The following is a 14,076-nucleotide window of genomic DNA, read 5'->3' on the forward strand; positions in this document are numbered from 1 at the left end:
ATGTCAATGGGCCACCAACCTTCGGGATGAGGAGGAGACCTGTGAAGACAGTCAGAGCGTGCCGACTGGGGCATTCATTTGGCTCATACACCGACAAGGCTTTCAGCGGCAGGAACAAACTTCAGGAATAGGCATTCTTGGCCTCGAATCCTAAGGGGGGTGCAAACGCTGAGGACAATTCCGTCAAATGCTCAAAGGACCGTGGCTCGTTGGTCTAGGGGTATGATTCTCGCTTTGGGTGCGAGAGGTCCCGGGTTCAAATCCCGGACGAGCCCAATCAAGGTGGTTAACTTGAGCTCCTATTTTTTGTTTTTTCAATGTTATTTTCATTGGACAGACTCTCTGGTTTTCTCGGTAAGCAGTAGTCGATGAACAATTCACTTCCTGAACCTCTTTGCGTGCCATGTCCTTGCGACAAGCACTTTGTGTTCTCTGTTAGCTCTCAGTAACATTCCTTGATTTGCTTGTGAGTTTTGGCCGTCCGATCTCAAAGTGGAAATATGTCCTTCCCTCTGTACGCTGCATAGGCCCTCAGCTGGCATACTTGTATATGTGCGCATGCTTGATAGGACGTATGTTTTAGGCTGGATTGTGTGAGCTTCAGGCGCAAAGGCATTTGATTAGTCTTTAAGCAGGTCCACTTGCACTGCCCTTTGCACCTGTTCTCCCAGTCCCTACAAAGGTGAGCAAGCAGCTGTTTCTGTAGTGTAGTGGTTATCACGTTCGCCTCACACGCGAAAGGTCCCCGGTTCGAGACCGGGCAGAAGCACTCTCTGCTGGCATTTTACACAAAATAGTTTTTTTCCCCTTTTGTCACACACAAATGTAAAGTATGAACTTATTTGCGTTCCCATGGAAATAGCATATGCTCTCAAGAGCTTGAGAAATACACTGGGAAGGCAAGCATCCTCACATGTATTCTGTATATGGGGCCAATAAAAAAATGCACGCGCTTGCATTTTGTGTATGTAATGTTGCAGAGCACAGGGAGGATTTATTTTCCCTACTGCTGGGTATTTGGGTCTCTGGGATCACAGTTGGGTCCGCTCCGTCCTCTGAAATGGTCCATATTAGTTACATAGGTTAGTGTACCAAAGAAATAATACATTTTCATATACAGCTTCTTCATTTCTGTGTTCTGAGGGATTACCAGTTGTAAGAAATGCACTTGCCGGTACAGTGATTCCCTGGCTTTCTCTGGCCCGAGAAAGCTTTTCCTCTGAAGTGGGAACAGAAGTTGGACTGCTTCTGCTGAACTTCCTGAAAGCAGAGCTGGCGGGAGGAGGGACTTTTTGAGTGCTGGGAAAATTTGAGCTGGAAATTTGCATCGGCTGGACAGAGATTGCTTGGAGCAGCCAAAATATAATAACGGCCATGGCGCTCAAGTAAAGCAGAAAGCTTTTAGTATACACCTTTTGCACTCTTGTCAACGAAGCTGGGCTCTGTGAATGCTCACCCTACGCAAGAAAAGAGAACAGACTTTGCTGGTGACCTAAATATATCTCGCCTGATCGAGCACGATCGAGCTCTGAGTGAGCAGCTGTGCAATCGTCATCTTTACCAAAGGGGAGATGCTGCTTTTTCCAGTGTCACGCCCATGCTCTCAGGGCTGGAGGGAGGAGGGCTGCTTTTTGTTTTTACAGGCAAAAGGAAAGGCCCAGCCCTCAGAGCTTCTGCCAATGCAGATCCCAGCAGGTGCAAAATAAAGGCTCTCCCCCACCTTGCCAGCTGCAGACTGATCAGAAGACTGCTAGTCTAGTGTGTTGGGCCACTTTCTCTCTTCTGTGTATCGTCCCCTCTTATTACATAAACAGCATAAGAGGAATAAAGGAAGGAAGGAAGGAAGGAAGGAACAGTGTATCGCAAGCACCTTCCACCCTGATGTCAATGGGCCACCAACCTTCGGGATGAGGAGGAGACCTGTGAAGACAGTCAGAGCGTGCCGACTGGGGCATTCATTTGGCTCATGCACCGACAAGGCTTTCAGCGGCAGGAACAAACTTCAGGAATAGGCATTCTTGGCCTCGAATCCTAAGGGGGGTGCAAACGCTGAGGACAATTCCGTCAAATGCTCAAAGGACCGTGGCTCGTTGGTCTAGGGGTATGATTCTCGCTTTGGGTGCGAGAGGTCGAGCCCAATCAAGGTGGTTAACTTGAGCTCCTATTTTTTGTTTTTTCAATGTTATTTTCATTGGACAGACTCTCTGGTTTTCTCGGTAAGCAGTAGTCGATGAACAATTCACTTCCTGAACCTCTTTGCGTGCCATGTCCTTGCGACAAGCACTTTGTGTTCTCTGTTAGCTCTCAGTAACATTCCTTGATTTGCTTGTGAGTTTTGGCCGTCCGATCTCAAAGTGGAAATATGTCCTTCCCTCTGTACGCTGCATAGGCCCTCAGCTGGCATACTTGTATATGTGCGCATGCTTGATAGGACGTATGTTTTAGGCTGGATTGTGTGAGCTTCAGGCGCAAGGCATTTGATTAGTCTTTAAGCAGGTCCACTTGCACTGCCCTTTGCACCTGTTCTCCCAGTCCCTACAAAGGTGAGCAAGCAGCTGTTTCTGTAGTGTAGTGGTTATCACGTTCAAAGGTCCCCGGTTCGAGACCGGGCAGAAACACTCTCTGCTGGCATTTTACACAAAATAGTTTTTTTCCCCTTTTGTCACACACAAATGTAAAGCATGAACTTATTTGCGTTCCCATGGAAATAGCATATGCTCTCAAGAGCTTGAGAAATACACTGGGAAGGCAAGCATCCTCACATGTATTCTGTATATGGGGCCAATAAAAAAATGCACGCGCTTGCATTTTGTGTATGTAATGTTGCAGAGCACAGGGAGGATTTATTTTCCCTACTGCTGGGTATTTGGGTCTCTGGGATCACAGTTGGGTCCGCTCCGTCCTCTGAAATGGTCCATATTAGTTACATAGGTTAGTGTACCAAAGAAATAATACATTTTCATATACAGCTTCTTCATTTCTGTGTTCTGAGGGATTACCAGTTGTAAGAAATGCACTTGCCGGTACAGTGATTCCCTGGCTTTCTCTGGCCCGAGAAAGCTTTTCCTCTGAAGTGGGAACAGAAGTTGGACTGCTTCTGCTGAACTTCCTGAAAGCAGAGCTGGCGGGAGGAGGGACTTTTTGAGTGCTGGGAAAATTTGAGCTGGAAATTTGCATCGGCTGGACAGAGATTGCTTGGAGCAGCCAAAATATAATAACGGCCATGGCGCTCAAGTAAAGCAGAAAGCTTTTAGTATACACCTTTTGCACTCTTGTCAACGAAGCTGGGCTCTGTGAATGCTCACCCTACGCAAGAAAAGAGAACAGACTTTGCTGGTGACCTAAATATATCTCGCCTGATCGAGCACGATCGAGCTCTGAGTGAGCAGCTGTGCAATCGTCATCTTTACCAAAGGGGAGATGCTGCTTTTTCCAGTGTCACGCCCATGCTCTCAGGGCTGGAGGGAGGAGGGCTGCTTTTTGTTTTTACAGGCAAAAGGAAAGGCCCAGCCCTCAGAGCTTCTGCCAATGCAGATCCCAGCAGGTGCAAAATAAAGGCTCTCCCCCACCTTGCCAGCTGCAGATTGATCAGAAGACTGCTAGTCTAGTGTGTTGGGCCACTTTCTCTCTTCTGTGTATCGTCCCCTCTTATTACATAAACAGCATAAGAGGAATAAAGGAAGGAAGGAAGGAAGGAACAGTGTATCGCAAGCACCTTCCACCCTGATGTCAATGGGCCACCAACCTTCGGGATGAGGAGGAGACCTGTGAAGACAGTCAGAGCGTGCCGACTGGGGCATTCATTTGGCTCATGCACCGACAAGGCTTTCAGCGGCAGGAACAAACTTCAGGAATAGGCATTCTTGGCCTCGAATCCTAAGGGGGGTGCAAACGCTGAGGACAATTCCGTCAAATACTCAAAGGACCGTGGCTCGTTGGTCTAGGGGTATGATTCTCGCTTTGGGTGCGAGAGGTCCCGGGTTCAAATCCCTGACGAGCCCAATCAAGGTGGTTAACTTGAGCTCCTTTTTTTTGTTTTTTCAATGTTATTTTCATTGGACAGACTCTCTGGTTTTCTCGGTAAGCAGTAGTCGATGAACAATTCACTTCCTGAACCTCTTTGCATGCCATGTCCTTGCGACAAGCACTTTGTGTTCTCTGTTAGCTCTCAGTAACATTCCTTGATTTGCTTGTGAGTTTTGGCCATCCAATCTCAAAGTGGAAATATGTCCTTCCCTCTGTACGCTGCATAGGCCCTCAGCTGGCATACTTGTATATGTGCGCATGCTTGATAGGACGTATGTTTTAGGCTGGATTGTGTGAGCTTCAGGCGCAAGGCATTTGATTAGTCTTTAAGCAGGTCCACTTGCACTGCCCTTTGCACCTGTTCTCCGAGTCCCTACAAAGGTGAGCAAGCAGCTGTTTCTGTAGTGTAGTGGTTATCACATTCGCCTCACACGCGAAAGGTCCCTGGTTCGAGACCGGGCAGAAACACTCTCTGCTGGCATTTTACACAAAATAGTTTTTTTCCCCTTTTGTCACACACAAATGTAAAGTATGAACTTATTTGCGTTCCCATGGAAATAGCATATGCTCTCAAGAGCTTGAGAAATACACTGGGAAGGCAAGCATCCTCACATGTATTCTGTATATGGGGCCAATAAAAAAATGCACGCGCTTGCATTTTGTGTATGTAATGTTGCAGAGCACAGAGAGGATTTATTTTCCCTACTGCTGGGTATTTGGGTCTCTGGGATCACAGTTGGGTCAGCTCCGTCCTCTGAAATGGTCCATATTAGTTACATAGGTTAGTGTACCAAAGAAATAATACATTTTCATATACAGCTTCTTCATTTCTGTGTTCTGAGGGATTACCAGTTGTAAGAAATGCACTTGCCGGTACAGTGATTCCCTGGCTTTCTCTGGCCCGAGAAAGCTTTTCCTCTGAAGTGGGAACAGAAGTTGGACTGCTTCTGCTGAACTTCCTGAAAGCAGAGCTGGCGGGAGGAGGGACTTTTTGAGTGCTGGGAAAATTTGAGCTGGAAATTTGCATCGGCTGGACAGAGATTGCTTGGAGCAGCCAAAATATAATAACGGCCATGGCGCTCAAGTAAAGCAGAAAGCTTTTAGTATACACCTTTTGCACTCTTGTCAACGAAGCTGGGCTCTGTGAATGCTCACCCTACGCAAGAAAAGAGAACAGACTTTGCTGGTGACCTAAATATATCTCGCCTGATCGAGCACGATCGAGCTCTGAGTGAGCAGCTGTGCAATGGTCATCTTTACCAAAGGGGAGATGCTGCTTTTTCCAGTGTCACGCCCATGCTCTCAGGGCTGGAGGGAGGAGGGCTGCTTTTTGTTTTTACAGGCAAAAGGAAAGGCCCAGCCCTCAGAGCTTCTGCCAATGCAGATCCCAGCAGGTGCAAAATAAAGGCTCTCCCCCACCTTGCCAGCTGCAGATTGATCAGAAGACTGCTAGTCTAGTGTGTTGGGCCACTTTCTCTCTTCTGTGTATCGTCCCCTCTTATTACATAAACAGCATAAGAGGAATAAAGGAAGGAAGGAAGGAAGGAACAGTGTATCGCAAGCACCTTCCACCCTGATGTCAATGGGCCACCAACCTTCGGGATGAGGAGGAGACCTGTGAAGACAGTCAGAGCGTGCCGACTGGGGCATTCATTTGGCTCATACACCGACAAGGCTTTCAGCGGCAGGAACAAACTTCAGGAATAGGCATTCTTGGCCTCGAATCCTAAGGGGGGTGCAAACGCTGAGGACAATTCCGTCAAATGCTCAAAGGACCGTGGCTCGTTGGTCTAGGGGTATGATTCTCGCTTTGGGTGCGAGAGGTCCCGGGTTCAAATCCCAGACGAGCCCAATCAAGGTGGTTAACTTGAGCTCCTATTTTTTGTTTTTTCAATGTTATTTTCATTGGACAGACTCTCTGGTTTTCTCGGTAAGCAGTAGTCGATGAACAATTCACTTCCTGAACCTCTTTGCGTGCCATGTCCTTGCGACAAGCACTTTGTGTTCTCTGTTAGCTCTCAGTAACATTCCTTGATTTGCTTGTGAGTTTTGGCCGTCCGATCTCAAAGTGGAAATATGTCCTTCCCTCTGTACGCTGCATAGGCCCTCAGCTGGCATATTTGTATATGTGCGCATGCTTGATAGGACGTATGTTTTAGGCTGGATTGTGTGAGCTTCAGGCGCAAGGCATTTGATTAGTCTTTAAGCAGGTCCACTTGCACTGCCCTTTGCACCTGTTCTCCCAGTCCCTACAAAGGTGAGCAAGCAGCTGTTTCTGTAGTGTAGTGGTTATCACGTTCGCCTCACACGCGAAAGGTCCCCGGTTCGAGACCGGGCAGAAACACTCTCTGCTGGCATTTTACACAAAATAGTTTTTTTCCCCTTTTGTCACACACAAATGTAAAGTATGAACTTATTTGCGTTCCCATGGAAATAGCATATGCTCTCAAGAGCTTGAGAAATACACTGGGAAGGCAAGCATCCTCACATGTATTCTGTATATGGGGCCAATAAAAAAATGCACGCGCTTGCATTTTGTGTATGTAATGTTGCAGAGCACAGGGAGGATTTATTTTCCCTACTGCTGGGTATTTGGGTCTCTGGGATCACAGTTGGGTCCGCTCCGTCCTCTGAAATGGTCCATATTAGTTACATAGGTTAGTGTACCAAAGAAATAATACATTTTCATATACAGCTTCTTCATTTCTGTGTTCTGAGGGATTACCAGTTGTAAGAAATGCACTTGCCGGTACAGTGATTCCCTGGCTTTCTCTGGCCCGAGAAAGCTTTTCCTCTGAAGTGGGAACAGAAGTTGGACTGCTTCTGCTGAACTTCCTGAAAGCAGAGCTGGCGGGAGGAGGGACTTTTTGAGTGCTGGGAAAATTTGAGCTGGAAATTTGCATCGGCTGGACAGAGATTGCTTGGAGCAGCCAAAATATAATAACGGCCATGGCGCTCAAGTAAAGCAGAAAGCTTTTAGTATACACCTTTTGCACTCTTGTCAACGAAGCTGGGCTCTGTGAATGCTCACCCTACGCAAGAAAAGAGAACAGACTTTGCTGGTGACCTAAATATATCTCGCCTGATCGAGCACGATCGAGCTCTGAGTGAGCAGCTGTGCAATCGTCATCTTTACCAAAGGGGAGATGCTGCTTTTTCCAGTGTCACGCCCATGCTCTCAGGGCTGGAGGGAGGAGGGCTGCTTTTTGTTTTTACAGGCAAAAGGAAAGGCCCAGCCCTCAGAGCTTCTGCCAATGCAGATCCCAGCAGGTGCAAAATAAAGGCTCTCCCCCACCTTGCCAGCTGCAGATTGATCAGAAGACTGCTAGTCTAGTGTGTTGGGCCACTTTCTCTCTTCTGTGTATCGTCCCCTCTTATTACATAAACAGCATAAGAGGAATAAAGGAAGGAAGGAAGGAAGGAAGGAAGGAAGGAAGGAAGGAAGGAAGGAAGGAAGGAAGGAAGGAAGGAAGGAAGGAAGGAAGGAAGGAACAGTGTATCGCAAGCACCTTCCACCCTGATGTCAATGGGCCACCAACCTTCGGGATGAGGAGGAGACCTGTGAAGACAGTCAGAGCGTGCCGACTGGGGCATTCATTTGGCTCATGCACCGACAAGGCTTTCAGCGGCAGGAACAAACTTCAGGAATAGGCATTCTTGGCCTCGAATCCTAAGGGGGGTGCAAACGCTGAGGACAATTCCGTCAAATGCTCAAAGGACCGTGGCTCGTTGGTCTAGGGGTATGATTCTCGCTTTGGGTGCGAGAGGTCCCGGGTTCAAATCCCGGACGAGCCCAATCAAGGTGGTTAACTTGAGCTCCTTTTTTTTGTTTTTTCAATGTTATTTTCATTGGACAGACTCTCTGGTTTTCTCGGTAAGCAGTAGTCGATGAACAATTCACTTCCTGAACCTCTTTACGTGCCATGTCCTTGCGACAAGCACTTTGTGTTCTCTGTTAGCTCTCAGTAACATTCCTTGATTTGCTTGTGAGTTTTGGCCGTCCGATCTCAAAGTGGAAATATGTCCTTCCCTCTGTACGCTGCATAGGCCCTCAGCTGGCATACTTGTATATGTGCGCATGCTTGATAGGACGTATGTTTTAGGCTGGATTGTGTGAGCTTCAGGCGCAAGGCATTTGATTAGTCTTTAAGCAGGTCCACTTGCACTGCCCTTTGCACCTGTTCTCCCAGTCCCTACAAAGGTGAGCAAGCAGCTGTTTCTGTAGTGTAGTGGTTTTCACGTTCGCCTCACACGCGAAAGGTCCCCGGTTCGAGACCGGGCAGAAACACTCTCTGCTGGCATTTTACACAAAATAGTTATTTTCCCCTTTTGTCACACACAAATGTAAAGTATGAACTTATTTGCGTTCCCATGGAAATAGCATATGCTCTCAAGAGCTTGAGAAATACACTGGGAAGGCAAGCATCCTCACATGTATTCTGTATATGGGGCCAATAAAAAAATGCACGCGCTTGCATTTTGTGTATGTAATGTTGCAGAGCACAGGGAGGATTTATTTTCCCTACTGCTGGGTATTTGGGTCTCTGGGATCACAGTTGGGTCCGCTCCGTCCTCTGAAATGGTCCATATTAGTTACATAGGTTAGTGTACCAAAGAAATAATACATTTTCATATACAGCTTCTTCATTTCTGTGTTCTGAGGGATTACCAGTTGTAAGAAATGCACTTGCCGGTACAGTGATTCCCTGGCTTTCTCTGGCCCGAGAAAGCTTTTCCTCTGAAGTGGGAACAGAAGTTGGACTGCTTCTGCTGAACTTCCTGAAAGCAGAGCTGGCGGGAGGAGGGACTTTTTGAGTGCTGGGAAAATTTGAGCTGGAAATTTGCATCGGCTGGACAGAGATTGCTTGGAGCAGCCAAAATATAATAACGGCCATGGCGCTCAAGTAAAGCAGAAAGCTTTTAGTATACACCTTTTGCACTCTTGTCAACGAAGCTGGGCTCTGTGAATGCTCACCCTACGCAAGAAAAGAGAACAGACTTTGCTGGTGACCTAAATATATCTCGCCTGATCGAGCACGATCGAGCTCTGAGTGAGCAGCTGTGCAATCGTCATCTTTACCAAAGGGGAGATGCTGCTTTTTCCAGTGTCACGCCCATGCTCTCAGGGCTGGAGGGAGGAGGGCTGCTTTTTGTTTTTACAGGCAAAAGGAAAGGCCCAGCCCTCAGAGCTTCTGCCAATGCAGATCCCAGCAGGTGCAAAATAAAGGCTCTCCCCCACCTTGCCAGCTGCAGATTGATCAGAAGACTGCTAGTCTAGTGTGTTGGGCCACTTTCTCTCTTCTGTGTATCGTCCCCTCTTATTACATAAACAGCATAAGAGGAATAAAGGAAGGAAGGAAGGAAGGAAGGAACAGTGTATCGCAAGCACCTTCCACCCTGATGTCAATGGGCCACCAACCTTCGGGATGAGGAGGAGACCTGTGAAGACAGTCAGAGCGTGCCGACTGGGGCATTCATTTGGCTCATGCACCGACAAGGCTTTCAGCGGCAGGAACAAACTTCAGGAATAGGCATTCTTGGCCTCGAATCCTAAGGGGGGTGCAAACGCTGAGGACAATTCCGTCAAATACTCAAAGGACCGTGGCTCGTTGGTCTAGGGGTATGATTCTCGCTTTGGGTGCGAGAGGTCCCGGGTTCAAATCCCTGACGAGCCCAATCAAGGTGGTTAACTTGAGCTCCTTTTTTTTGTTTTTTCAATGTTATTTTCATTGGACAGACTCTCTGGTTTTCTCGGTAAGCAGTAGTCGATGAACAATTCACTTCCTGAACCTCTTTGCATGCCATGTCCTTGCGACAAGCACTTTGTGTTCTCTGTTAGCTCTCAGTAACATTCCTTGATTTGCTTGTGAGTTTTGGCCATCCAATCTCAAAGTGGAAATATGTCCTTCCCTCTGTACGCTGCATAGGCCCTCAGCTGGCATACTTGTATATGTGCGCATGCTTGATAGGACGTATGTTTTAGGCTGGATTGTGTGAGCTTCAGGCGCAAGGCATTTGATTAGTCTTTAAGCAGGTCCACTTGCACTGCCCTTTGCACCTGTTCTCCGAGTCCCTACAAAGGTGAGCAAGCAGCTGTTTCTGTAGTGTAGTGGTTATCACATTCGCCTCACACGCGAAAGGTCCCTGGTTCGAGACCGGGCAGAAACACTCTCTGCTGGCATTTTACACAAAATAGTTTTTTTCCCCTTTTGTCACACACAAATGTAAAGTATGAACTTATTTGCGTTCCCATGGAAATAGCATATGCTCTCAAGAGCTTGAGAAATACACTGGGAAGGCAAGCATCCTCACATGTATTCTGTATATGGGGCCAATAAAAAAATGCACGCGCTTGCATTTTGTGTATGTAATGTTGCAGAGCACAGAGAGGATTTATTTTCCCTACTGCTGGGTATTTGGGTCTCTGGGATCACAGTTGGGTCAGCTCCGTCCTCTGAAATGGTCCATATTAGTTACATAGGTTAGTGTACCAAAGAAATAATACATTTTCATATACAGCTTCTTCATTTCTGTGTTCTGAGGGATTACCAGTTGTAAGAAATGCACTTGCCGGTACAGTGATTCCCTGGCTTTCTCTGGCCCGAGAAAGCTTTTCCTCTGAAGTGGGAACAGAAGTTGGACTGCTTCTGCTGAACTTCCTGAAAGCAGAGCTGGCGGGAGGAGGGACTTTTTGAGTGCTGGGAAAATTTGAGCTGGAAATTTGCATCGGCTGGACAGAGATTGCTTGGAGCAGCCAAAATATAATAACGGCCATGGCGCTCAAGTAAAGCAGAAAGCTTTTAGTATACACCTTTTGCACTCTTGTCAACGAAGCTGGGCTCTGTGAATGCTCACCCTACGCAAGAAAAGAGAACAGACTTTGCTGGTGACCTAAATATATCTCGCCTGATCGAGCACGATCGAGCTCTGAGTGAGCAGCTGTGCAATGGTCATCTTTACCAAAGGGGAGATGCTGCTTTTTCCAGTGTCACGCCCATGCTCTCAGGGCTGGAGGGAGGAGGGCTGCTTTTTGTTTTTACAGGCAAAAGGAAAGGCCCAGCCCTCAGAGCTTCTGCCAATGCAGATCCCAGCAGGTGCAAAATAAAGGCTCTCCCCCACCTTGCCAGCTGCAGATTGATCAGAAGACTGCTAGTCTAGTGTGTTGGGCCACTTTCTCTCTTCTGTGTATCGTCCCCTCTTATTACATAAACAGCATAAGAGGAATAAAGGAAGGAAGGAAGGAAGGAACAGTGTATCGCAAGCACCTTCCACCCTGATGTCAATGGGCCACCAACCTTCGGGATGAGGAGGAGACCTGTGAAGACAGTCAGAGCGTGCCGACTGGGGCATTCATTTGGCTCATACACCGACAAGGCTTTCAGCGGCAGGAACAAACTTCAGGAATAGGCATTCTTGGCCTCGAATCCTAAGGGGGGTGCAAACGCTGAGGACAATTCCGTCAAATGCTCAAAGGACCGTGGCTCGTTGGTCTAGGGGTATGATTCTCGCTTTGGGTGCGAGAGGTCCCGGGTTCAAATCCCAGACGAGCCCAATCAAGGTGGTTAACTTGAGCTCCTATTTTTTGTTTTTTCAATGTTATTTTCATTGGACAGACTCTCTGGTTTTCTCGGTAAGCAGTAGTCGATGAACAATTCACTTCCTGAACCTCTTTGCGTGCCATGTCCTTGCGACAAGCACTTTGTGTTCTCTGTTAGCTCTCAGTAACATTCCTTGATTTGCTTGTGAGTTTTGGCCGTCCGATCTCAAAGTGGAAATATGTCCTTCCCTCTGTACGCTGCATAGGCCCTCAGCTGGCATATTTGTATATGTGCGCATGCTTGATAGGACGTATGTTTTAGGCTGGATTGTGTGAGCTTCAGGCGCAAGGCATTTGATTAGTCTTTAAGCAGGTCCACTTGCACTGCCCTTTGCACCTGTTCTCCCAGTCCCTACAAAGGTGAGCAAGCAGCTGTTTCTGTAGTGTAGTGGTTATCACGTTCGCCTCACGTTCGCCTCACACGCGAAAGGTCCCCGGTTCGAGACCGGGCAGAAACACTCTCTGCTGGCATTTTACACAAAATAGTTTTTTTCCCCTTTTGTCACACACAAATGTAAAGTATGAACTTATTTGCGTTCCCATGGAAATAGCATATGCTCTCAAGAGCTTGAGAAATACACTGGGAAGGCAAGCATCCTCACATGTATTCTGTATATGGGGCCAATAAAAAAATGCACGCGCTTGCATTTTGTGTATGTAATGTTGCAGAGCACAGGGAGGATTTATTTTCCCTACTGCTGGGTATTTGGGTCTCTGGGATCACAGTTGGGTCCGCTCCGTCCTCTGAAATGGTCCATATTAGTTACATAGGTTAGTGTACCAAAGAAATAATACATTTTCATATACAGCTTCTTCATTTCTGTGTTCTGAGGGATTACCAGTTGTAAGAAATGCACTTGCCGGTACAGTGATTCCCTGGCTTTCTCTGGCCCGAGAAAGCTTTTCCTCTGAAGTGGGAACAGAAGTTGGACTGCTTCTGCTGAACTTCCTGAAAGTAGAGCTGGCGGGAGGAGGGACTTTTTGAGTGCTGGGAAAATTTGAGCTGGAAATTTGCATCGGCTGGACAGAGATTGCTTGGAGCAGCCAAAATATAATAACGGCCATGGCGCTCAAGTAAAGCAGAAAGCTTTTAGTATACACCTTTTGCACTCTTGTCAACGAAGCTGGGCTCTGTGAATGCTCACCCTACGCAAGAAAAGAGAACAGACTTTGCTGGTGACCTAAATATATCTCGCCTGATCGAGCACGATCGAGCTCTGAGTGAGCAGCTGTGCAATCGTCATCTTTACCAAAGGGGAGATGCTGCTTTTTCCAGTGTCACGCCCATGCTCTCAGGGCTGGAGGGAGGAGGGCTGCTTTTTGTTTTTACAGGCAAAAGGAAAGGCCCAGCCCTCAGAGCTTCTGCCAATGCAGATCCCAGCAGGTGCAAAATAAAGGCTCTCCCCCACCTTGCCAGCTGCAGATTGATCAGAAGACTGCTAGTCTAGTGTGTTGGGCCACTTTCTCTCTTCTGTGTATCGTCCCCTCTTATTACATAAACAGCATAAGAGGAATAAAGGAAGGAAGGAAGGAAGGAAGGAAGGAAGGAAGGAAGGAAGGAAGGAAGGAACAGTGTATCGCAAGCACCTTCCACCCTGATGTCAATGGGCCACCAACCTTCGGGATGAGGAGGAGACCTGTGAAGACAGTCAGAGCGTGCCGACTGGGGCATTCATTTGGCTCATGCACCGACAAGGCTTTCAGCGGCAGGAACAAACTTCAGGAATAGGCATTCTTGGCCTCGAATCCTAAGGGGGGTGCAAACGCTGAGGACAATTCCGTCAAATGCTCAAAGGACCGTGGCTCGTTGGTCTAGGGGTATGATTCTCGCTTTGGGTGCGAGAGGTCCCGGGTTCAAATCCCGGACGAGCCCAATCAAGGTGGTTAACTTGAGCTCCTTTTTTTTGTTTTTTCAATGTTATTTTCATTGGACAGACTCTCTGGTTTTCTCGGTAAGCAGTAGTCGATGAACAATTCACTTCCTGAACCTCTTTACGTGCCATGTCCTTGCGACAAGCACTTTGTGTTCTCTGTTAGCTCTCAGTAACATTCCTTGATTTGCTTGTGAGTTTTGGCCGTCCGATCTCAAAGTGGAAATATGTCCTTCCCTCTGTACGCTGCATAGGCCCTCAGCTGGCATACTTGTATATGTGCGCATGCTTGATAGGACGTATGTTTTAGGCTGGATTGTGTGAGCTTCAGGCGCAAGGCATTTGATTAGTCTTTAAGCAGGTCCACTTGCACTGCCCTTTGCACCTGTTCTCCCAGTCCCTACAAAGGTGAGCAAGCAGCTGTTTCTGTAGTGTAGTGGTTATCACGTTCGCCTCACACGCGAAAGGTCCCCGGTTCGAGACCGGGCAGAAACACTCTCTGCTGGCATTTTACACAAAATAGTTTTTTTCCCCTTTTGTCACACACAAATGTAAAGTATGAACTTATTTGCGTTCCCATGG

The 14,076-nt window shown here is 47.5% G+C and overlaps 10 non-coding genes across 10 annotated transcripts; all 10 read left to right on the forward strand.

Moving 5' to 3' along the window:
• Window positions 1-203: 203 nt before the first annotated feature.
• Window positions 204-275, forward strand: TRNAP-UGG (transfer RNA proline (anticodon UGG)). The gene has a single exon. It is a non-coding gene; the product is annotated as a tRNA-Pro (tRNA).
• A 421-nt stretch (window positions 276-696) lies between these two features.
• On the forward strand, window positions 697-769 carry TRNAV-CAC (transfer RNA valine (anticodon CAC)). Its single transcript has one exon. It is a non-coding gene; the product is annotated as a tRNA-Val (tRNA).
• A 3,652-nt stretch (window positions 770-4,421) lies between these two features.
• Window positions 4,422-4,494, forward strand: TRNAV-CAC (transfer RNA valine (anticodon CAC)). Its single transcript has one exon. It is a non-coding gene; the product is annotated as a tRNA-Val (tRNA).
• Window positions 4,495-6,297: 1,803 nt separating this feature from the next.
• TRNAV-CAC (transfer RNA valine (anticodon CAC)) lies at window positions 6,298-6,370 on the forward strand. Its single transcript has one exon. It is a non-coding gene; the product is annotated as a tRNA-Val (tRNA).
• Window positions 6,371-7,749: 1,379 nt separating this feature from the next.
• TRNAP-UGG (transfer RNA proline (anticodon UGG)) lies at window positions 7,750-7,821 on the forward strand. Its single transcript has one exon. It is a non-coding gene; the product is annotated as a tRNA-Pro (tRNA).
• Window positions 7,822-8,241: 420 nt separating this feature from the next.
• TRNAV-CAC (transfer RNA valine (anticodon CAC)) lies at window positions 8,242-8,314 on the forward strand. The gene has a single exon. It is a non-coding gene; the product is annotated as a tRNA-Val (tRNA).
• A 1,807-nt stretch (window positions 8,315-10,121) lies between these two features.
• Window positions 10,122-10,194, forward strand: TRNAV-CAC (transfer RNA valine (anticodon CAC)). The gene has a single exon. It is a non-coding gene; the product is annotated as a tRNA-Val (tRNA).
• A 1,803-nt stretch (window positions 10,195-11,997) lies between these two features.
• Window positions 11,998-12,081, forward strand: TRNAV-CAC (transfer RNA valine (anticodon CAC)). The gene is given in 2 exon segments: window positions 11,998-12,034; window positions 12,046-12,081. It is a non-coding gene; the product is annotated as a tRNA-Val (tRNA).
• A 1,343-nt stretch (window positions 12,082-13,424) lies between these two features.
• On the forward strand, window positions 13,425-13,496 carry TRNAP-UGG (transfer RNA proline (anticodon UGG)). Its single transcript has one exon. It is a non-coding gene; the product is annotated as a tRNA-Pro (tRNA).
• Window positions 13,497-13,916: 420 nt separating this feature from the next.
• Window positions 13,917-13,989, forward strand: TRNAV-CAC (transfer RNA valine (anticodon CAC)). Its single transcript has one exon. It is a non-coding gene; the product is annotated as a tRNA-Val (tRNA).
• The last annotated feature ends 87 nt before the right edge of the window (window positions 13,990-14,076 follow it).

Source organism: Ambystoma mexicanum, chromosome 2q (assembly GCF_040938575.1).
Source record: "Ambystoma mexicanum isolate Mex_15411 chromosome 2q, UKY_AmexF1_1, whole genome shotgun sequence".
Taxonomy (NCBI): Eukaryota; Metazoa; Chordata; class Amphibia; order Caudata; family Ambystomatidae; genus Ambystoma; species Ambystoma mexicanum.